Source organism: Macaca mulatta, chromosome 18, assembly GCF_049350105.2.
Source record: "Macaca mulatta isolate MMU2019108-1 chromosome 18, T2T-MMU8v2.0, whole genome shotgun sequence".
NCBI classification, from domain to species: Eukaryota; Metazoa; Chordata; class Mammalia; order Primates; family Cercopithecidae; genus Macaca; species Macaca mulatta.
In genome coordinates, this window is record NC_133423.1 from 989,978 (window position 1) to 1,014,183 (window position 24,206).

Below are 24,206 nucleotides of genomic sequence, written 5' to 3' on the forward strand. Positions count from 1 at the left end.
AGGTGGGCGGGGCGAAGGCCGGAGGCGGGCGGCAGGTGGGCGGGGCGAAGACGGACGCGAGGCGGGCGGTGAATGGGCGGGGCGAAGACTGAAGCGAGAAGGACTGCGTGAGGTGGGCGACCACCGGAGCGAGGCGGGCGGCGTGTCGGGGGGCGTGAAGACAACCCCAGGTGGGCAGTGTGCGGGCGGGGGACGGCGTGGGGCGGGGCGACAAGTGCTAGACGGGAGACAGGGGGCGGGCGGCAAAGGGGGCGGGGCGCGAGGCGGGGCCGGCGGGAGCGGGGCGTGGGGAGGCCTCAAGGGCGGCGCGGAGGGTGTGCGCCGTGGGGAAGCGCGGGAACCGCTGGGTTTCCTGGCACTGCGGAGCTAGGGAACGCGTTTTGTTTAAATGCTGGGAACTGACGTAGTCGGGTTCTCTGCACAAAGCAACGAAGGCATCGAAGCCTGGAGACCTGGGCAGGGCCGCTGTCGGCGGGAGGCTGCGAGGCGTCCATGTTTCCGCCCCTGGGCCCTCCAGGTCTTTGCTCCTGCGCCGCCTCCTCCCCGGGCACCCAGAGAAAAACCCCAGATTGGGCGTCCTCCCCAGAAGTGGTTTCGCCCCGCCCGCTTCCCCGGAGTCAGCGTGGCCTAGCGGGGAAGCTGCTCCCCGCGGGTGTGGACAGAGAAGTGAGCGCGACCGCAGCGTTGGGGATGTGTGGGCCGTGACGTCCCGAGGCGTCTGCTGTGGTGTGAGACACGTCTGCGTGTATGTGTGGGCGCGTGTGGAGGTGTGCATGTGTATGTGTGCGTATGTGTGTATGTATGTACGTGTATGTGTGTATCTATTGTATGTATGTGTGTATATATTGTCAATGGAAGAAAACGACAAGACAAGCCTCTAATCATTTTAGGAGATTTATTTGCCAAAGTTAAGGATGCACCCAGGAGACACGTCTATGCCTTTCTCCAAAGATAAGATTTTGAGGGCTTCAGATTTAAAGGGGAAAGGGCGGAGTATTGAGAAGCATAGATTTTTCACAAACAAAAGGGGGCAGAGGAGAAATGTGGGGAATCTGCATTTTACGTAAGATAACGCAGACAAAGTGGGGTAGGGGAACAATCAGATGGGCTAGGGTGACTGCACCTGTAAAAATAAGCTATCAATTTGCATTGCCATGGTTACGTTTTATTTTTGTTTTTATTTTTTTGAAATGGAGTCTCCCTCTGTCGCCCAGGCTGGAGGGCGTGATGTCCGCTCACTGCAACCTCCACCTTCCGGGTTCAAACAGTTCTCCTGCCTCAGCCTCCTGAGTAGCTGGGATTCCAGGTGAGTGCCACCACACCCTGCTAATATTTGTGTTTTTAGTAGAGACGGGGTTTCCCCATGTTGGCCAAGCTGGTCTCAAACTCCTGATCTCAAGTGATCCACCCGCCCCGGCCTGCCAAAGTGCTGGGATTACAGGCGTGAGCCACAGCGCCCGGCCACCATGGTGAAATTTGAACAGCTCACCAGGAATCTCCTTGTGGGCAAAATATGGGGGAGGCGTGTAGCCTTTCATCTTGTAGCCATCTTATTTAGGAACCAAAAGGAGGAGGCAGGTAGGTTTGCGTGACCCAGTTCCCAGCTTGACTTTTCCCTTTGGCTAAATGAGTTTGGGGTCCCAAAATTTAATTTCCTTTCACATTTCCCCCCTTTTTTTCTTTAAAATCTTTTGGAGAAAAGCATTTTAAAAACGAATTGGGTTTCTGGCCTCAGGTTGTTGCTTCCTCCTTTTTTCCCACCTGCTGGTTTGTCGTTGCTAGGATGGTTTATTCCTAGAAGTTCAGGTCCTACATCACTAGGAATGCTCATTCCTAGGAGGTCACATCCCACGAAGATAAAAAACAGAGAGAAAAGGAAAAAAGAAAGAGGAAAAAAAGAAAAATGTATAGGGACCTAGGCCAGACCTATAGCAACAAAAGGAGGGCAAAACTGGAAGCTGGGTCAGGCTATATTACTACCTCCTCAACTACAGCAATTCTCTGGGCAATCATTATCCTAGCCCTTTCAGCTACACGTGGGCTTATTTGCAAACATATACCGTAACAACATTATAAGCAAAAACAGGACAGATCAGAAATTATTCTTATAAGTACCAAGTTCCCCAGAATCCAAACCAACTACTCAACCAATCAGTGAGGGTTTTGGATCTGACAGGTTGATTATCTGGGTTTTCACATCAGTCATAAGCCGGGTTATGTTCTTCGATATCTGGAATATACACACAACATTCCGTTGTTATGATGGTGCATGTGCCCCCTTGTGCTGCTGTTAAACATATCTAAAGCCATATGATTTTGCAGCACAGCTTTCCTCATAAGCATGACCCCATCGTTTAGGGCCTTTTGGGTGCAATTTGTTAAGGCTTCTGTATCCCATATAACATCTTCAATAGCGATCTGTGGTACAAAGCTTGAAGTTAAATGATCATACTGTTGGAATACTGAATGTGTCCAGTGAGATTGTAAATGAAAAAGGTTTGCTGTTTTTGGCAGGGTCTGCATTACTCATCCTTGTGCCCAAGCATAACCTAGGGAGCATCGTCTCAACCACCCTGGAGGTGACCACGGCCATAAATTAGTGCCAGATAGCCAATATGTCCCATTTGGAGCTAGCCAGTAAATACTTGGTTGCTGCACCCAGTCGGTGGTATGCTAGGCAGTGTCTCGTAATATGGTAATGTAGTCACAACATTTCTCCTGCTGTCCACCACATATCTCTTCCTACTGTTTGGCCACAGGTCTTGGGTGGGATTTCTTTGCTACCAGCAAAAAGGAGCATTTTGGCTGGGTTGGCCAAACGAAGGGGTGAACCAGATAAATCCATCCCAAGTTTGCATTATTCCATTTTGAAAAGGCCATTGTTTGGGGCATGGTCACCACTTTTAATTGGGGAAATGCTAAAGTGAGAGCTAATGAGCTGGTCCTTTCCATTGAAAAACTTTTCCCATGTCCCTTGTTCTTAAGAGTGTTTTTATTTATTCTTTTATTTTGACATGGAGTCTCACTCCATCGCCCAGGCTGGAGTGCAGTGGCATGATCTTGGCTCACTGCAACCTCCAACTCCCGGGTTCAAGCAATTCTTCTGCCTCAGCCTGCCAAGTAGCTGGGATTACAGGCGTATGCCACCACACCTGGCTAATTTTTGTATTTTTAGTAGAGTCGGGGTTTCACCACGTTTGCCAGGCCTGGTGTGAAACTCCTGATCTCAAATGATCCACCTGCCTCGGCCTCCTAAAGTGCTGGGATTACAGGCGTGAGACACTGCGCCTGGCCAAGAGTTTTTTTAATGGGCCGACTATATATATTGTCTTTTGTTATGCCAGCACAAGGAATACCAGACTGTGTTTGTGATGTAATAAATTTTTGGTATTCTATCCAGTCCTGACCTTGGAAGGAGGATACCCACTATGGGAGGCTGGAGCCACCGGAAAGAGGCGTGAGTCCACATATCCAGCAGGTGTTATGTAATCTGTCTGCAGAATCCTGAGCCCGTTGTAGAAATCGGTTTGTTTCGTGGGCGGCAGTGGCAAGAAGGTGAAGGGATACATGATTAATAACAAGGTTTTGAAATTAATCTTAGTTACTAAAGGGTGTTAAATCAGACAAGGCAAGTGCCTTGTTCTTTATTGGACAGCAGATGACGGTATATCTAGGACAATAATTGTAATGGTTATTGTACAGTAAACATAGGCATTTCTTTGTGTACAGGCCTGGTCCTGTGTCTTGGGTTTAAGCAGTCCACAACAGCTGCTGTCTGCTTCTCATCCTGGGTTGAAGGTCAGTGTTTAGTGAAATGGAGGCAAAGGTCTTTGGTGGGAGTTACAGTCCACTCAGGAGGTTGGGCCTTAAGATGACAGATGTGAATCCATGAGTCTACACCCTCTAATTTTATGGGACGTAGATTAGTCAATAGTACCTGGTATGGGCTCTTCCACTGGGGTTGAAGGGAATTCTGTATTAGATGGCTTTTCCAATAGACAAAATCTCTGGGTTGCAGACTGTGACCAGGCACCCTATCTTCATGGAGCACACTATGAAAGGAATTCTTTACCAAATCTTGGCTTTTCTTTAAGGCGATAAGTCCCTCACAATACTGCAATATATCTCCCTTGAGAAAAGTTGGGTTACGTTTGTTCCCATACACGTGGGCCTCCATTATTATTTCTTAAGGACACAGGTGTTTTCCAAAAGGGGTGGATTGGAGTTTAAGCAGCACTAGGGGGAGTGCTTTGGTCCAGGGGAGGTGAAATGCTGGAGGCGAATTTAGCCAGTTGTGCCTCTCCACTAGGCCTGAGGATTGGGGATGGTTGGCACAATGGAAATGTTAAAATATGGGCCAAATTTTACAAATATTTTGAATAACCTGGCCAGTAAAGTGAGTTCCCCTGTTGCTGTGAAGTTCACAAGGAACTTGCCACAGTGGGATATTTTTTTCTCGTAGGATTTTCCAACTGCTACAGCTGTTGCTTGCCTGCAGAGAAAGCTTTTTAACCCAATGGGAAAACACACAGAGCATTACTAAAACATACTTGTAATCTTGAGGTGATAGCAGCCAAATAAAATCAAGCTGCCATACCTCAAAAGGTCCAGCTGGAAGGGGAAAATGACCCTGGGCGGCTTTCCTTTATATTTGGGACAAATAACACATCAGGAGTAAAACTTTTGTGCCCCAGCGAAGGGCGGTTTCCAGTAATACCGTTTGTACCACAGTGAAGGGCGGTTTCCATTAATACCGTTTATACCACAGTGAAGGGCGGTTTCCAGTAATGTTTGTACCACAGTGAAGGGCGGTTTCCAGTAATATTGTTTGTACCACAGTGAAAGGCGGTTTCCAGTAATACTGTTTATACCACAGTGAAGGGCGGTTTCCAGTAATACTGTTTATACCACAGTGAAGGGCGGTTTCCAGTGATGTTGTTTATACCACAGTGAAGGGCGGTTTCCAGTAATACTGTTTATACCACAGTGAAGGGCGGTTTCCAGTAATGTTGTTTATACCACAGTGAAGGGCGGTTTCCAGTAATGTTTGTACCACAGTGAAGGGCGGTTTCCAGTAATAATGTTTGTACCACAGTGAAGGGCGGTTTCCAGTAATGTTGTTTGTACCACAGTGAAGGGCGGTTTCCAGTAATACCGTTTATACCACAGTGAAGGGCGGTTTCCAGTAATACCGTTTATACCACAGTGAAGGGCGGTTTCCAGTAATACCGTTTATACCACAGTGAAGGGCGGTTTCCAGTAATACCGTTTGTACCACAGTGAAGGGCGGTTTCCAGTGATGTTGTTTGTACCACAGTGAAGGACGGTTTCCAGTGATGTTGTTTGTACCACAGTGAAGGGCGGTTTCCAGTAATACCGTTTATACCACAGTGAAGGGCGGTTTCCAGTAATACTGTTTATACCACAGTGAAGGGTGGTTTCCAGTAATGTTCTTTTTACCACAGTGAAGGGCGGTTTCCAGTAATACCGTTTATAGCGGGATATCATTTTATCTGGATTACAATGGGTTAGATTATGGACATATTCCATAAGGGGCACCTGGCATCCCACTGGAATAATGGGTTATTAGGTCCATACCATATTTCAGTTTCGGGAGAAAAGTATCTCCCTGACCGTTTCCAAGCAGATTTCTCTTTGTAGGAGCTATGCTCTGGGTTTCTTTCACCATGTTTCTAAGTGTTTCGGGTTTTATGGCTGTTTCCTGGATCAGGGCTGGTGGCTCAGGAGCTGCTCTTTTAGCTGTGGCATCAGCCGATTGTTACCCTTTCTGTGGTGTCTAATTTTGAGTGACTGGGATTTTTATAACTGCCAAACATTTGGGTTTTAGAATAGCTTCTAACAGCTCTGATACTTACCGTACATTTTTTATGGGTTGGCCTGAGGAGGCTAAATATCCTCTGTCTTTCCATAGCATCCAAAGTCATGCAAACCCCAAAAGCATAGCAGCTGTCAGTGTAAATGTTTGCAGCCTTGTATTTTGCCAGTTGACAAGCTTGGGTCAGGGCAATCAACTCGGCCACTTGAGATGATCTGGCTTGGGGAAGAGGACCAGCTCTAATTACCTCTAGTAAGGAAACCACAGCATATCCTGCTCCAAAATTTCCATCCTCTCCTCTTAAATAAGAGCCATCTGTATACCATTCTAGTTTCGCATTATCCAGTGGCATCTCTTGTAGGTCTGTCCTGGAGGTGAGAAGTCAGTCAGTCATCAGAACACAGTCACGAGGAGTCTTGTCGGAAGGGCCTGGCAAGAGAGTGGCTGGATTAAGATTATACTGGGAAGTAGTAATATTGGAAGATGGTACAAGCAAAATTTGATAAGAAGCTAACCGGTTGACAGACACACGTTGAGTATGATGAGAGTTTAGAAGGGTCTCAAGAGAATGTGGCACAGAAATGGTAAGGGGGGAACCCATAATTATTTCTCCAACAGACTTGTACGGAAGGGCCATGGTTGCTATTGCTCTCACACAAGGAAGCAACCCTCGCACCACCGGGTCCAGGTGTTGGCTGTAATAGCCTAGAGGTCTCTGATGATCACCATGCTTCTGGATCAGTACTCTGGAGGCAGTACCTCCAGTTTTGTATATGAAGAGGGAGAAAGGCAGTTTGTAGTTTGGTGCCCTAAGGCTGGGGCATTAGTTAGAATTTCCTTTATTTGTTGTACAGCTGATTGTCCCTCAGGACTCCACAAGACAGGATGGGGTTGTTTATTTTTTAAGTATGCCTACAGAGATTGAGCCATAAAGAATTTCGTATCCAGTTTCTACAATAGCCAGCCAGGACCCAAAATCCTCTAAATTGTTTATTAGTGACAGGCATTGGGAAAGCTAAAATTCCTCTCACTCTGTCAGGGTTAATACTCAGTCCTTTGGCTGAGATAATATGCACCCAAATACTTAACTTGCAGCAAGCATAGCTGAAGTTTGTCTTTGGACGCTTTGTGTCTCTTGGTGGCTGTTCGAGTAAATATAGACTATCTTCATGGGAGGAAGATGGTGTGTCTGAACAAAGAAGAAGGTCATCTACATACCGAATGAGTGTTGAGCCCTGGGGAAAAATTAAATCCTCTAAATCAGTTTGTTTCTTTTTTTTTTTGAGATAGAGTTTTGCTCTTGTTGCCCAGGCTGGAGTGCAATGGCACAATCTCGACTCATAGCAACCTCCACCTCTCAGGTTCAAACGAATCTCTTGCCTCAGCCTCCCTAGTAGCTGGGATTACAGGCATGTGCCACCACACCCAGCTAATTTTGTATTTTTAGTAGAGATGGGGTTCCTCCATGTTAGTCAGGCTGGTCTTGAACTCCCAACCTCAGGTGATCCGCCCACCTCAGCCTCCCAAAGTGCTGGGATTACAGGCATAAGCCACCATGCCTGGCTCTAAATCAGCTTTTAATATTTGGGAAAAGTAAGTGGGACTTTCTGTATGCCCCTGAGGCATTACAGTCCACATATATTGCCCTTCTTTCCAAGTAAAGGTAAACAAATATCGGCTGTCTGGATCTACAGGAATACTAAAGAAGGCACGGCAGAGATCTGCAGCTGAGAAATACTGGCTGGTAGTGGGTATAGCTGATAGGACATGTGAGTTGGGACTACTGGGTGTCTGGGTATTACGATATTGTTGATTGCCCTCAGGTCCTGTACAAATCTCTGTCCTCTCCCACTTGGTTTCTTTACAGGGAATATAGGGCTCGTGCAGGGAACAGTGAGTCCCCTTTTCAGACAATCTTATATGATAGGGGCGATTCCGTCTATGGCTTCCTCTGTAGTATCCTAGAGGATACTGTTGGAGGTTGAGCAGGGGTTTCTTGGTCTCTCGGGTCTATCTCTACCTTTACTGGAGTGGCTGAGAAGATTTCCTCTGTGTCTGTATTTGACTAGACCGTGAGTGGAAGGGACGTCGTTGAGCAAGTGTTCTGCTTCTGGTGTTAACAGGAAAATCGGGGAAGCTAAGAGGAGGTTTATCATTTCCTACTCTTTATTCCAGCGTCTTCTCTTCTCCCTTAATATTTCTTCCTCTCTCTCCATTTCATTTTCCTGGTCACAAGATGATGTTTTGACATTACTGGTAGTAAATTGTGGTACACTGTCAGGACATTTTTTTAATGTGGTATTTTTGGTCCTCTGGCTCCAATTCTTAAAAAGAGTTCACCTTGTGATGAAAAAGATATATGGATGAAAAAGATATATGATGAAAAAAGCATTATGGATGTTGAGGAGGTCATGGCCCAAAAGATTGACAAGGGCCATAGGGCGTATAAGAAACATGTGGGTCCTACTGAGCGTGTCACACTTAGAGCCTGTGGTGGGGGAGTGGAACCCAATGAAACGGGAAGGTACAGGTTTGTACTTAAAACATAAGATTGTTTTATTAGACATACTCACCATGTTAACTTTTTTATTACTCCGAGGAATGGGGTTTCTAAATAAGCTGGGATTTATCAGAGATATAGTCATGCCTGTGTCAATAAAGGCAGTTGTCAGCTCATGGTTATTATATTAATCTCCCCCAATTTTTTTTTGTCAGGCTAGAATATTTGGAGACATAAAACTCCTGTACTTCCTCAGAGCACCCCTAGTCTTCCTGAGTTGCATTTTCCTGCCTTTTCTTTCATTTCAGCCTAAGGCAATCCCTTTTAAGGGGTCCTGGACTTTCACAGCAGCAACAGACTGGGAGGGAAGGGTTCTCAGATCTAGAGAGCTTAAAAATATTTCTGGGGCTGATAGGTTTAGAAGTTAATTGCTTAACTGTACATGCATAAATCTAGCAATCTTCTGTTTTTCCTTTTTTATCACAGTGTGGGATAATTGGTCAGCTAAGTTAACTAGTTCATTAGTTCTAGCTATGACCCAATTTATCATATGTGGCATTTTACAAGCATGGCTAAATCATCATCTAGTCTGTTTCATAAATTTGCATTTAATAATGTATCATTTTTATTGTTTTCAAAGCAATCAGCTGACATCCCACAATATTGTCTAAAAGTTTTATCAAAACATGTGAAACAATCTAAAACGAATGCATTTGGGTCCTGGCAGCATTGCTGGATTTTTTTCCAATCCACAACCCTTTAGAACACTGAAGGAGTAGTATTTAACAGTCATTGCTCGTTCCCATGCATCTTTACACCTGTCTTCTGGATTTGGTGGGGGCTGGTTGTTGTGGCTATACTGGGCATTCGGGGTGAAATCTGTTACAGGGTCTGACCGTGGTGCTTTTTCTAGCTGTTCTTTCGCTGTAGCTTCTGAGACCAACATGTGGACCAGCTGATAAAGGTCTGAATGACCTGGGTCCTGCGTTCTAGGACTTTGAAGGGCTCCAAATTTAAAGGGGAAAGAGTGGGATATTGAGAAGCACAGAACGCTGAGATCTTGCTGGGTAAAGTTAGTCAGCGTCTTAGTAATCAGGAATGTAATTCAAAACGTTATTGTTTTTGTAACTTCCTAGAAGCAGGGAATTCAATATTTTAGTCTAAATTTTTACCTAGTAAGGTCCCTTCTGTCCCTCAATAATAAATATTCATAGTAACATATGGGAGGATATTTCAACCTGAGTGAATATCCTCTTCTCCATTTGGTTCTTTTTTCCCTCATATAAAAGTTCAGCATTGTTCAATAACTTTAAACAGTTCCTTTATAAGACAAGGTAATGTTCTTATGCGGGTCGCATGGGGGGTGGGGATATAAAAGTTCAGCATTGTTCAATAACTTTAAACAGTTCCTTTATAAGACAAGGTAATGTCCTTATGCGGGTCGCATGGGGGGTGGGGAGCCTGCTATGGAGACATCCTGTCAAACCCCAAACCTCTCTAACTTTTGCCTGAAAAGAATTTGGAGTCAAGAGTTTGTACCTAACATTTGCAACCCTACGGCGCCACCTAGTGGAATAGGATTTTCCTCCGTGGGGAGCCCTGTCCGCCCTGTTTGCCATACTTCTAGTTTCCTAATTATTTTTCCTTTTACATCCCTCTGTCAGTGATCAGGCAACATGTCCTATTTGTAAACAAAAAAACTCCACTTTCAACTGCCAGAAGGAAGCTATCCTAATAAAACAGGTTTTAGCTTCAATACCATCCCCATCAAAGGAAGGGCAGCCATTCAGTTCTCATGTTCTTTTAAGGCGCCTGTTCTGCATTCAACGACATTGGGATTTAAACAAAAAAGAATTTTGCATTTGAGGTTAATCAGTCCCATTCTGTGGGATTCCAGTTTTTTACTGGGGACATAGCAAGGGAAGCCAAATAGGGCATTAAAACACTTTCTCCATTAAAGAGTCTTGCCCAAGTCCAGCTACTACATAATCTCTCCCAGGCCTATTGGATACCTTGGGAGGCTTTGGGCTGAGTGGGTCTAAGAATCCAACAGGGCGGAAAGCTAGGTTCTTGCACAGGTAAGTGTGACTAGTCCTGCCTACTATCTCCTCCGGATCCATGAGTAAAGGTCACACTTGTATCCATGGGGTGGCACCTATAGTGGTTGCCAGGACCCAGAGGAGAGGAGGAAAGAGAAGGGCAAAAGGGCAATGCCTTTTCTCTATTTCCTTCCACCCTTGGTCACGCCAAAGGGAGGAAGGGGACTAAGGAATGCCTTGTCTGCCACTCTTTCTAGATGGGTAACAAACCATCTGCATTCTGTACTCCCCTTGAGTGCATTCTAAATCACTGGAACTCATTTAACCCTAAGACTCTAAAGAGAAAGTGGCGTATATTCTGTTACACAGGGTGTGGCCTTGTTACCATCTTAGGAACAAACAAACCTGGCCCAAGGAAAGTCTTGATTTCTATACTATCAGCAACTAAAACTTTTCTGTAGGCAAAAGGGCAAACGGTCCAAGGTTCCCAGTGTACAGGTTTTCTTTGCCTTGCAAGATAACCTAAATCTTTATAAGCATTGTACAGTTAACCCTACCCTCTTGGCAGCCACGTCAGGCAAGCCTGCAAAGGATGGTTCCCCAGAGTCAAGAAAACAAACCCTTGGGGAACCCTCAAACACCACTTCTGGGTGCCCTACCTGCCCCACAATAGCCAGCTCATTAGTTCCTCTGGTAGTGCCCCTCAAGAAACTCCCAACTTTGCTGTTGCCCCTGCAGGAAATGCCCAATGGTGCTACTGGGTTCAAGTTTCCTGCTCATTGCAGGACCTTAAACAAATAAAGGGGGACCTGGGGAGGTTCTCTAATAACCCTAATTAATATATAGAGGCTTTCCAAAATTTAATCCAAGTGTTTAATCTAACTTAAAAAGATGCTATGCTACTTTTAAGCCAAAACCTAACTGTTGGTTGGCGGGGAGGGAAGCAGTCTTACAGGCAGCAGACACATTTGGAGATAACCACATCTCCTATAGCTAGTCTAAAAGTCTTAAAGGAAGAAGTCTAAAAGAAAGAAGGGTGAGCAGATAGCAAAACCTCCATTCCCAGTAGGGAGGGAGGCAGTACCCCTTGAAAATTCCAATTGGAATCCCAACAATTCTATAAATGAGCAGGGGGGGAAAATGCTTTCTGATGTGCATACGAAAAGGCTTATAAAACACCTCCCTGCCTCCTGATTCTGTTAACAGACCGTTAATGTTAAAAAACAAATTTGTTACTCAGGCAGCCCCTAATATCAAAAGAAAATTGCAAAAACTGGCCACAGGTTCAAATAGAACCTCTTCTAAAGAACCTCTTCAAAGTGGCTACTTCAGCCTTTACAATAAAACCCTGGAGGAGGCCCAGGAGAAGGAGAGGAACTATAAGACAAAAACAGAGGTTTTAGTGGCTGCATTACAGGCCTATAAAATCCAGAACCCTCAAAGTGCATCTGCTAATTGCTACCAGTGTGGCAAACCAAGGCACTTCAAAAGGGATTGCCCAGACGTCAAGCAGCAGCCACCTCAAGCGTGTCCAGCCTGTGGTGGAAACCACTGGAAGTCAAACTGTTCCCGGAGACGTAGGTCACTGGGTCCAGAACCAGTCTCCCAAGTGGACTAACGGGTCCCAGGGATCAATTCCCTGGCTCCAGTGGTTCCGACTGCCCTTACTATCCAGGAGCCCTGGGTAATTCTGAAGGTAGAAGGGAGAATAAAATTCAGGCAGAGGTGATTTCAGATGAAGATGAGGAATTTGTAGGGAACTGGAGCAAAGGTGACTCTTGTTATGTTTTAGCAAAGAGACTGGTGGCATTTTGCCCCTGCCCTAGAGAATTGTGGAACTTTTAACTCGAGATGATTTCGGGTATCTGGTGGAAGAAATTTCCAAGCAGCAAAGCATTCAAAAAGTGACAGGTGCTGTTAAAAGCATTTTGTTTTAAAAGGGAAACAGTCCGGGCGCGGTGGCTCAAGCCTGTAATCCCAGCACTTTGGGAGGCCGAGACGGGCGGATCACGAGGTCAGGAGATCGAGAGACGATCCCGGCTAACACGGTGAAACCCCGTCTCTACTAAAAAATACAAAAAACTAGCCGGGCGAGGTGGCGGGCGCCTGTAGTCCCAGCTACTCGGGAGGCTGAGGCAGGAGAATGGCGTAAACCCGGGAGGCGGAGCTTGCAGTGAGCTGAGATCCGGCCACTGCACTCCAGCCTGGGTGACAGAGCAAGACTCCGTCTCAAAAAAATAAAAATAAAAATAAAAAAATAAAAGGGAAACAGAGCACAAAAGTTCAGAAAACTTGCAGCCTGACAATGAAGTAGAAAAGAAAAAATCCATTTGTTTGAGGAGATATTCAAGCTGGCTGCAGAAATCTGCATAAGTAATGAGGAGCCAAATGTTAGTCCTCAAGACAATGGGGAAAATGTCTCCAGGGCATGTCATAGGTCTTCATGGTGGCCCCTCCCATCACAGACCCAGAAGCCTAGGAGGAAAAAATGGCTTTGAGGGCTGGGCCCAGGGTCTCCTTGCTGTGTGCAGGCCTAGGGACTTGTGTCCCGTGTCCCAGCCACTCCAGCTGTGGCAGAAAGGGGCCAACATACAGCTTGGGCTGTGACTTCAGAGGCTGGAAGCCACAAACCTTGGCAGTTTCCATGTGGTGTTGAGCCTGTGAGCACACAAAAGTCAAGAACTGAAGTTTGGGAACCTCTGCCTACATTTCAAAAGATGTATGGAAATGCCCGGATGCCCAGACAGAAGTCTGCTACAGGGGCAGGGTCCTCATGGAGAACCTCTGCTAGGGCAGTGCAGAAGGGAAATGTGGGATCAGGGCCCCCACACAGAGTCCCTACTCGGGCACTGCCTAGTGGAACTGTGAGAAGAGGGCCACAGTCCTCCAGACCCCAGAATGGTAGATCCACTGACAGTTTGTACCGTGCACCTGGAAAACTAAACATGGCGTTTAGCAGACACTCAACACCAGCCCATGAAAGCAGCCTGGAGAGAGGCTGTACCCTGCAAAGCCACAGGGACAGAGCTGCCCAAGGCTATGGGAACCCACCTCTTGCATCATTGTGACTGGATGTGAGACTTGGAGTCAAAGGAGATCATTTTGGAGCTTTAAAATTTGACTGCCCGGCTGGATTTCGGACTTGCATGGGCCCTGTAACCCCTTTGTTTTGGCCAGTTTCTCCCATTTGGAATGGCTGTATGTACCCAATACCTGTACCCCATTGTATCGAGGAAGTGACTAGCTTCTTTTGATTTTACAGGCTCATAGGCAGAAGGGACTTGCCGTGTCTCCGATGAGACTTTGGAGTACAGACTTTTGGGTTAACGCTGAAATGAGTTCAGACTCTGGGGGACTGTTGGGAAGGCATGATTGGTTTTGAAATGTGAGGATATGAGATTTGGCGGGGCCAGGGAAGAATGATATGGCTTGGCTGTGTCCCCACTGAAATCTCGGATTGTATGTCCCAGAATTCCCACATGTTGTGGGAAGGACCCAGGGGGAGGTGATTGAATCATGGAGGCTGGTCTTTCCTGTGCTAGTCTCATGACAGTGAATGAGGCTTTTGAGATCTGATGGGTTTATCAGGGGCTTCTGCTTTTGCTTCTTCCTCATTTTCTCTTGCTGCCACCATGTAAGAAGTGCCTTTCACCTCCTTCCCTGTTTCTGAGACCTGCCCAGCTATGTGGAAATGTAAGTCTAACTAAGCCTTTTTTGTTGTTGTTGTTCCTAGTTTCAGGTACATCTTTATCAGCAGCATGAAAACAAACTAATACAGTCCTTCCCAAAGATGCCCACACATGAAATCCTGGACCCTTATATAATATTTAACAGAAGTAGGCTGGGTGCGGTGGCTCACGCCTGTAATCCCAGCACTTTGGGAGACTGAGGCGGGTGGATCACGAGGTCAGGAGTTCGAGACCAGCCTGACCAACATGGTGAAACCCCGTCTCTATTATAAATACAAAGAAAAAAAAAATCCAGGTGTGGTGGCGCATGCCTGTAATCCCAGCTACTTGGGAAGCTGAGGCAGAAGAACCGCTTGAACTCCAGAGGCAGAGGTTGCAGTGAGCCCAGATGGTGCCACTGCACCCCAGCCTGGGTGACAGAGCGAGACTCCATCTCAAAAAAAAAAAAAAAGAAAGTAGAATGAACTTCCAACTGCTTCCTTCAAAAGAAAGTGAGGCAGACTCTTATACAGTCCCAGGAGATGGACGTGACACCTCTGCACCACTCAGAATTGCCTGAAGTGGGGTGGGGTGGGGGAGAACGGGGTGGGGGAAGCACTTGGGTAAAAGTACAAAGAGGATGAACTTAATGCGGAGAAGACAGGAAGTGGGAGAGGAAGGGAACGTCATGAATATTAAAAACAGGCAACGTAAAAACAAAATGCAACCGATTAAAATATTGTTTAGTTTAGAGACAGACAGGTACAATAAAGATGGGGTGAGGGAAGAAAAGATGGCAAAAGGAGAGGACCAGGCCTGAGAAGAGGAAGAGGAGAGTGTGGAGGAGGCTGCTTGCCTGCTGTGGGATGGATGGCAGCGGCACTTCCCCAGACGCACTTTTCTCAAATGTAAAACTAACCAGCCTTGTGCCACAGATGTGAAGATAACCCCATAGAACTTAAAGAGTGGACCATAAACTTGCCATGCATGAGAGCCACTAACATTTACATCTGTAAAACAATTTGGATACCCAAGTCTCCAACGAACAGTCACACTGAAGCTGGAGAGCACATTCGTAACACACGGAAAAACTTTTTTTTTTTTTGAGACTCCATCTCCCAGGCTGGAGTGCAGAGGTGCAATCACGGTTCATTACAACCTAGACCTCCTGGGTTCAAGCGATCCTCCTGTCTTAGCCCCTCTGAGTAGCTGGGACCACAGGTGTGCGCTGCCATGCCCGGCCTATTTTGTATTTTTTGTAGAGATGGGGGTCTCACTATGTTGCCCAGGCTGTGAGGAGGGCGAAAATCACCTGGTGACCGTTGAACAGGCTCCAGAGACAAATCTTCTTACCTGAGCAATTCAGAAGGGAGCAAAGACCGCCTGGTGACCATCAAACAGGCCATCTGGAGGCAAAACTCATTATATGGAGAATTCAGAAGTAATCGAACTTCCCTAGTATCTAAAGACAGCATCTGATTCTGATACAGGGACTAAAAAGAAATCATTTAGGCAGTTAGGGTAAGAGAGTCCTCAGTAAGGCTTTCCTTTTAACAAAAAGCTGCCCCAAAATTATTTCTTTTCCAACGAAGAGCAGCCTGTAAAATCGAGCTGCAGACATGGAGAAGCCAGCTGGAAGCCTGCATAGGCGAATGCTGGCAGCTGTGCCGATAGAAAAGGGATAGCTGGAAGCCAGGTATGTTCAACATGCAAGTTCCCCTTCCCTTTTCTTTTTTCTTTTTTTAAAATGAATAGTTTTATTGTATTTTCATGTCAAACACCTTTACTTGGGGCAACAATTGACGTATAATTTAATTCAGCGGGAAATATCACACTTGGAGGGAAAACACACACTCAAAAAAACCCTTAAATTAAAGCCAAACATTCTTTCCAAGGCACGGCACTGGCATTTTCAGATTGACAGCAGAACGATTTGTTTCCGTGAAACAAAATCACGAGTCCAGAGTCTGTTTTTGAAACAGCTTTCCACTTCATCTCCCTTTCTCGGGCTCAGGGAAGGATGCTCGAGGCCTTCCTCAGGGCCAGGTGGCCGGTGGTGACCTCAGAGGGCAGCCTCCGAATGTAGGAAAACTCTTCAACGGTGCCGAGCCGCAGTTTGCTCGGGGGTCTGTGTGGTTGGCAGGCAGACCCGGAACATCAGAATTCTTCTTAGCTGGCTTAAAGGGTGGAGGAGCATCAGTACTGAAGTAGTTGGGATCGTTCGGTTGCCACGGCAGTGCCCTTTGGGAAGCGAGGATTTGTTTCAGGTTCTTCCAGGTCGTGTTCTTGGCAGCTGCTGCGCCACCGTGGCCAGAGTGCACAAAGTTGGGATCCTTAAATGGCAAAGGTTTGGCAGCTTTTTCCACAGGTCCTGTGCTAAACTCAGACGGCACCACTTTATTCTCACTCCTGGCTTCCACGCTGATACCCTGCACAGAGCTGGAGGCGGACGCTGCTTTCTTCTTACTGGCTGCTGCCGGCGTGGGAAGGGCTGGCCGGCCTCTTCTTGCTGCTCGGACTGTTCCGGGAGTGGAAGTGGTGCCACAACTGGAATTTGCGTCGCCATCGCACCCTGAGTCTTCCCCTGGTCCCCCCGCCGCCATCGCACCCTGAGTCTTCCCCTGGTCCCCCTATCCCTTTCCCAGCACGGGCCCTGGAACTTCTTTCCCCCCTTTCCTTTTCTTTGTCGTCACATGTGCAGTAAAAAAGCAAGCAAGGTGGTGCCCCTAGGTAGAGACCCTATTTGCATAAAAAGATTTGCATAATAAAAGGATGAGTTGGCCGGCTTCACCGGCACACCTGGTCCAGCCAATCCTCTGTGGCCTGTGTAAATCAGACACCGCCTTCTCAAGCTCATCTATAAAACCATCTCGTTGCGAAGCGGGAAATCCTCTCAGAAACCCCCTCACTCTGCATAAGGGAACTTTTCTCTTTTGCCTATAAAACTGCCGCTCTTAAACTCACTCGTTGTAAACCTCGGGTATTACCCCAGACAAATGACACCGCTTCAATTCCAGGCCTCTTTCTACTTTTATAAGTAAATTTGTAAACATCTCTGGAATACTATGCTGAAACTCAGTTTACAACCCTAAGCTCCAACCTTAAGGTCCATAAATGCTCCTAAGGAAAATCCACCACTGGGCGCTCAGTCCTCTCTCAGGCGCCACGCTGCACTCTTTTGCAGCGTTCTTCCTAATATACTTCCCTTTTTTGGGGGGGTGGGGGGGGGACAGAGTTTCACTCTATCGCCCAGGCTGGAGTGCAATGGCATGATCTTGGCTCACTGCAACCTCTGCCTCCTGGGTTCAAGCGATTCTCCTGCCTCAGCCTCCTAAGTAGCTGGGACTCCAGGCGCACACTACCACACCCGGCTAATTTTTGTACTTTTAGTGGAGACAGGGTTTCACCATATTGGCCAGTCTGTCTCGAACTCCTGACCTCATGATCCACCCACCTTAGCCTCCCAGAGTGCTGGGATTACAGGCGTGAGCCACCGTGCCTGCCTTGTTGTTTATTTTTCAGAAACAAGGTCTATGTTGCCCAGGCTGGCCTCAAACCCCCAAGGTCAAGTGGTCCTCCTGCCTCAGCCTCCTGAGTAGTTGGGACTACAAAAGTGTGTCTCCACACTAGATAAAGCTGTTTTTGGAAAGTTCTTCTTCCTACATAGTTTTCTTTTTTCTTATTCTTTTTCCTTTTTCTTTTGTGAGACAGAATCTTGCTCTGTCTCCCAGGCTGGAGTGCAGTGGTGCAATCTCGGTTCACTGCAACCTCTGCCTCTTGGTTCAAGCAATTCTCCTGCCTCAGCCTCCCAAGTAGCTGGGATTACAGGCACACACCATCATGCTGGCTAATTCTTGTACTTTTAGTACAGGGTTTTGCCATGTTGGCCAGGCTGGTCTTGAACTTCTGACCTCAAGTGATCTGCCCTCTTCAGCCTCCCAAAGTGTTGGGATTACAGATGTGAGCCACTGTGCCCGGCCAACATTTTTCAATACGGAGTTAAATAACAACATTGAGAAGCCCTGCTATAAGCTCCCAGGAAAACTATTTTCCATATTCATTTATCCAGTAGGATTCTGTTACTAGGCCAGAGAATGTATATTATTATTTTACTCCTGAAAAAGTATCATAAAATAAAGGGTGCATATGTAGACATTTTAAATAATAAAAAGTTAATACCTACATATGCACTGCCCACCCTAAGAAAGACAGTATAAGCAATTGAAACACTCTTAACCTCTAATTCAATGGCTGTCATCTGGGGGCAATTTTCCTCCTCCCGGGGGAACTTGCAAAGTCCACAGACAGCCTGGGTCATCACCACAGGGAGGGGCCACCACTGGCATCTGGTGGGTGGAGGCCAGGGCCGCTGCTCAACACCCTTCGAGTCCAGAATGCCCCACTGGCCTCAGGTGTCACCAGGGCCTTCCCACTGCATGCTGGTTCCCCAGGAGATCATCACAATCTCATGAGACTCTCATGTTAACCGTCCCTTGCCCTTCCTCACAGTTCTACTGCACGTCTGTGTCTCTAGGTCACATTTGGCTTTGCCTTTGAACTTCACGTAAGTGGGATCATTCAGTCCAGCCCTCTTATCACTGCAGCTCTTTGCTATGTCTAACCTTTTTAGCCAATTCATCCTGTTTCTAATGTTAGTTATCCGGATTTTCATTTCTGGGAGTTTCACTGGCTTCTGTTCTGTACTCGCTAACAGTTCTGATGCTTTCTCCTCCTTACTGCTTTTCATTCCTTTAAACACAGACGTATTCGTATTCTGTGTCTCATCATCTCAGGACCGGCAGCCGCTGTGCACCCGATGTTTTGTTTGTGGTTTCTTGGGACTCTGCTCAAGGCTCATTTTCTCTGGTGATTTTCTCATGAGTTCTCAGAGCATGCATATTCACTTCTGCATGGGTCAAAACTAAAGTTCTAAATTCAATGTGCACACAGAAGAATTCCACAGCCCACCTTGACCTGCTCACCCACCCCTTTCACGAAGCGGAAGCGAGGGCCTGGCGCTTCCTTTTTTCTTCAACCAGCAAAGTAACTCGGACCTCCCACTGAGAGGAAGTGCGGATCCTCCCCCAGACCGCTGGGAATTCTCAGGAACACCATTCCACCCAGGCTGAGACAGGCACCCGGTGCCAGCTTCAGGCTTCTGGCTTGAGGGATGCAGCCCTCTTCCCATCCAGGCACCCACCTCTACCCACCTTTCTCTGAAGGGAGGGTTTGCCTGAGTTCGTGCCACACTCCCAGAGTCCAGGCTTTGGGTGGTGGTGTCAGGCCTCAGGCTGCCCTCAGGGCAGGCACATCAAACCCCTGGCAGGCAACAGCCCTGGGGGAGACGTAAACCTCGGAATTCCTCTACTTACCTGCCAACCCTGCCCCCAAGGAATCCCTTAACTTTCCTGCCAACACTGCCAAGCTTTTTTTGTTTTTGTTTTTGTTTTTGTTTTTTAAAGTAGCTTATGGTGGCTCGTGCCTGCCCAGAAATATGGGAGGATGAGGAGGAAGGATTTCTTGCAGCCAGGACTTTGAGACCAGTGACCCATCTGACATGGTTTGGCTGTGTCCCCAACCGAAATCTCATCTTGAATTGTAATCCCCGTGTGTCAAGAGCAGGACCGAGTGGAGGTGGCTGGATCATGGGCGTGGTTTTCCCCCACGCTGTTCTTGTGATAGTGAGTGAGTCTCATGGGATCTGATGGTTTTGTGTCTGCATTTCCCCTGCTTGCATTCATTCCATCCTGCCGCCCTGTGGAGAGGGGACCTGCCTTCTGCCTTGATTGTAAGTTTCCTGAGGCCTCCCCAGCAATGTGGAGCTTAAACCTCTTAAGAGTCACTTAAACCTCTTTCCTTTATGAATTACCTCTTCTCAGGTGTTTCTTCACAGCAGCGTGAGAATGAACTAATACACCGTCTCCAATAAAATAATGCTTCTTAAAAGTAGCTTTTAAAATATTTCTCCTGCTGCCCTAGAAATCACTGACCATGTAATCAGCCAAGTTCTGGAAACAGAAATTCCTGACAGTTAATATTAACAATAAAAAAATTATAACTGAAGAGACAAGGAAGAGGAAAGAGAAAGAAGCTGTGGAAGGAAAATAGAATCTCAAGACCCCAAACTCACAATGCCAAACGGAAAATTAAGCTTGGGAACTAAGTCATGCCAAAACTGCTTCTCCTTTTGTTCCCAAAGAGAGAGTTGTCATTTCGCATGCTTGCCCTCAGGGTCCAGGCAGCAGGCATACACCCCGAAGTCACCTGGTGGGGTGTCACACTGCACAGGACTTGTGCTGGACACACCTTGAAGTGCCCCTCAGACCATTGCTGGGCCCATAGGCTCTTGAGGGGTGCTATAGCCAACTGGATGGACGTCCTAGGCCTATCCCAGGCCACCCAGCGCTGGACTTGAGGAAATGTCCTCCATAGAGGATGAAATATGATGACGACCACCCGGGGGCGAAGACAGCAAAGAAAGCAGCACTCAGTGCGCGAGCCTGGCCAGGCTGAAGCTGAACAGACATGTCCATCTCCCAGGACAGCTCAGGGGTGACCAACTGGACAACAGGCCCCCTTCCCAGCAGTGGGCGTTCCTACTTGGACTCCCCTGAGGACATCCTGGCCTCCCTCCCTGCCATCTTCCTGTCCCTCACCTATTGCTGGAGGGTTCAAGAAGGTCTACCAATGCCTGTGAGATGCCAGCCACAGCTGGTGTCCGGGGTTTTTGGCACCATGGTGAGAAAGAATTCAGGACCGAGTCAATGAAGTGAAAAGACAGAAGCTTTTATTGCAAAGCGAAAGCACACACTTAGGACAGAAGTCGTGCCCAAAGGAATTTGGGTTTCTAACTTTATGTGCTCTTCTAATTAGGGGGTGGAAGAATCATGTGGTTTTCTAGGGAAAAGGCAAAGGTCTCCTAGAATGGGGGTGCCATCCATTTTCATAATCATGTGGTTTTCTAGGGAAAAGGCAGAGGTCTCCTAGAATGGGGTGCCATTCATTTTCATACTAAATGTGGGCATGCTCAGAGCTGCCATACACCCAGCCTCATTTTAAAAATTGGTTCCTCTTACTCTGCAAAATTAATGGTTGAGTAATCATTCTTGGCAATCTCAATACCAGATCTGTTGCTGACAATGAAAGCCTTGAGGGACAAGGCCTTTTCTACGTGAGTTTGGACTCTATAGGCAACTCTTCAGTGGCTTTCTGTTTCTAGCATTTTACTCACACCTTTACCTGGTGAACGGAACTGCAGGTTGTGCCATACGTAACCCCTTTGCTTTCCCATCACTCTAGGAGGGCAGCCCGGATTTGGTGGAAAGTATTCTCATCAGCATGCACCTGGACACGAGGACCTAACAGATAAAGATGTGCCACAGGGTTTGCAGATTGCTTGACCATCTGTTTGCTGGTTCAGGATTGTTGAAATCTGCATTGTTTGCATGTTTTATGAGGCTTCTCCAGTCACATGGTAGCAGGTAAGAGAGAATGAGAGCCACATGAAAGGCTTTCCCGTTCTAAAACCATCAGCTCTTGGGATATTTATTCACTACCAGGAGAAAAGTATGGGGAAAAACTGCCCCCATGATTCAGTTATCTCCAGATCCCCCCCAAAACATATGGAAATTATGAGAGCTATAATTCAAGATGAGATTTGGGTGGGGACACAGCCAAACAATACCATTCCATCCCTGGCCCCTCCCAAATCTCATGTCCTCATATTTCAGAAGCAATAATGCCTTCCCAACAGTCCCCCAAAGTCCTTTTAGCATTAACTCAAAAGTCCACAGTCCAAAGTCTCATCTGAGACACAGCAAGTCCCTTCTGCCTATGAGTCTGTAAAATCAAAAGTAAGTTAGTTACTTCCTAGATACAGTGGGGGTATAGTGATTGGGTAAATACAGCCATTCGAAATTACAGAAATTAGCCAAAACGAAGGGACTAAAGGCCCATACAAGTCTGAAATCCAGTGGGGCAGTCATTAAACCTTGAAGTTCCAAAACGATCTCCTTTGACACCATGTCTCACATCCAGGTCACACTGATGCAGAAGTGGGCTTCCATGGCCTTGGGCTCTGCCCTGTGGCTTTGCAGGGTATACCCCACTCTTGGCTGCTTTCATGGGCTGGAGTTGAGTGTCTGTGGCTCTTCCAGGGCCACAGAGCAAGCTGTTGATGGATCTACCAGTCTGGGGTCTGGAGGATACTGGCCTTTTTCTCACAACTCCACTAGGCAGTGCCCTAGTAAGGACTCTGTGTGGGGGCTTAAACCTCACATTTTTCTTCTGCACTACCCTAGCAGAGGTTCTCTATGAGGGCCCTACCCTTGCAGCAAACTCCTGCCTGGACATCCAGGCATTTCCATACATCCTCTGAAATCTAGGCAGAGGTTCCCAAACCTCAATTCTTGACCTCTGTGCACCCAGAGGCTCCACATCCCATGGAAGCTGCCAGGGCTTAGGGCTTGCATTCTTTGAAGCCACAACCCAAGCTGCACCTTGGCCCCTTTTAGGCACAGCTGGAGTGGCTGGGACACAGGGCACCAAGTCCTTACCTAGACTGCACACAGCAGGGGGGCCCTGGGCCAGGCACCAAAAAAACACATTTTTTCCTACTAGGCCTCCAGGCCTGTGATGGGAGGGGCTGCCATGAATGTCTCTGACATGCCCTAGAGACATTTTCTCATTGTCTTGATGACTAACGTTTGGCTCCTTGCTCACGCCTGTAATTCCAGCACTTTGGGAGGCCGAGGCAGGCAGATCACTTGAGGTCAGGTGTTCGAGACCATCGTGGCCAACATGGTGAAACCCCGTCTCTACTAAAAATACAACAATTAGCTGGGAGTGGAGTCGGGCACCTGTAATCCCAGCCACTCAGGAGGCTGAGGCAGGAGAATCACTTGAACCCAGGAGGGGAGGTTGCGGTGAGCCGAGATCATGGCCACTGCATTCCAGCCTGGGTGACAGAGGGAGACTCCGTCTCAAAAACAAACAAACAGAAAATTTGACTCCTTATTACTTATGCAACTTTCTGCAACTGGCTTGAATTTCTCCACAGAAAATGGGTTTTCCTTTTTTTTTTTTTTTTTTTTTGAGACGGAGTCTCGCTCTGTCACCCAGGCTAGAATGCAGTGGCGTGATCTTGGCTCACTGGAAGCTCCGCCTCCCGGGTTCACGCCATTCTCCTGCCTCAGCCTCCCGAGTAGCTGGGACTACAGGCGCCTGCCACCGCGCCTAGCTAATTTTTTGTATTTCTTAGTAGAGACAGGGTTTCACCGTGGTCTTGATCTCCTGACCTCATGATCCGCCCACCTTGGCCTCCCAAAGTGCTGGGATTACGGGCGTGAGTTACCGTGCCCAGCCGGGTTTTCCTTTTCTATCTCATCGTCAGACTACAAATTTTCTGAACTTTTACACCCTGTTTTTCTTCAAAAACTTAATCCTTTTAACAGCACCCAAGCCACCTCTTGAATGCTTTTCTTTGCTTAGAAATTTCCTGCCAGATACCTAAATCATCTCCCTCAAGTTCGAGTTTCACAGATGTCCAGGGCAAGGGCAAAATGCCACCAGTCTCTTTGCTAAAACATAGCAAGAGTCACCTTTATTCTAGTTCCCAACAAGTTCCTTATCTCCATCTGAGACCACCTCAGCCTGGATTTCATTGTCCACATTATTATCAGCATTTTGGTCAAATCCATTCAACAAGTCTCTAGGGAGTTCCAAACTTTCCCACATTTTCCCGTCTTCTTCTGAGCCCCGCAAACTGTTCCAACCTCTACCTGTTACTCAGTTCCAAACTTCCCACATTTTCCTGTCTTCTTCTGACCCCCCGAAACTGTTCCAACCTCTGCCTGTTACTCAGTTCCAAACTTTCCCACATTTTCCCGTCTTCTTCTGAGCCCCGCAAACTGTTCCAACCTCTACCTGTTACTCAGTTCCAAACTTTCCCACATTTTCCCGTCTTCTTCTGAGCCCCGCAAACTGTTCCAACCTCTACCTGTTACTCAGTTCCAAACTTCCCACATTTTCCTGTCTTCTTCTGACCCCCCGAAACTGTTCCAACCTCTGCCTGTTACCCACTTCCAAAGTTACTTCCACATTTTTGGGTATATTTACAACAACACCTCACTCTACTGGTACCAATTTACTGTATTACTCCGTTT

General features: G+C 47.1%; 1 long non-coding RNA gene and 1 pseudogene across 2 annotated transcripts in view; one reads left to right on the top strand and one right to left on the bottom strand.

Annotated features, from left to right (window-relative positions):
• The first annotated feature begins 247 nt into the window (after window positions 1–247).
• Window positions 248–24,206, top strand: part of LOC106994592 (uncharacterized) — a 32,879-nt gene continuing 8,920 nt past the window's right edge. Inside the window, exons 1-3 of the long non-coding RNA XR_013408188.1 lie at window positions 248–666; window positions 1,197–1,306; window positions 21,343–21,524. This is a non-coding gene — a long non-coding RNA (uncharacterized LOC106994592). The remainder of the gene's footprint in view (window positions 667–1,196; window positions 1,307–21,342; window positions 21,525–24,206) is intronic.
• On the bottom strand, window positions 12,634–16,826 carry LOC144336413 (INO80 complex subunit C pseudogene; annotated as a pseudogene). The gene has a single exon (XR_013408186.1). The product of XR_013408186.1 is annotated as an INO80 complex subunit C pseudogene (transcript).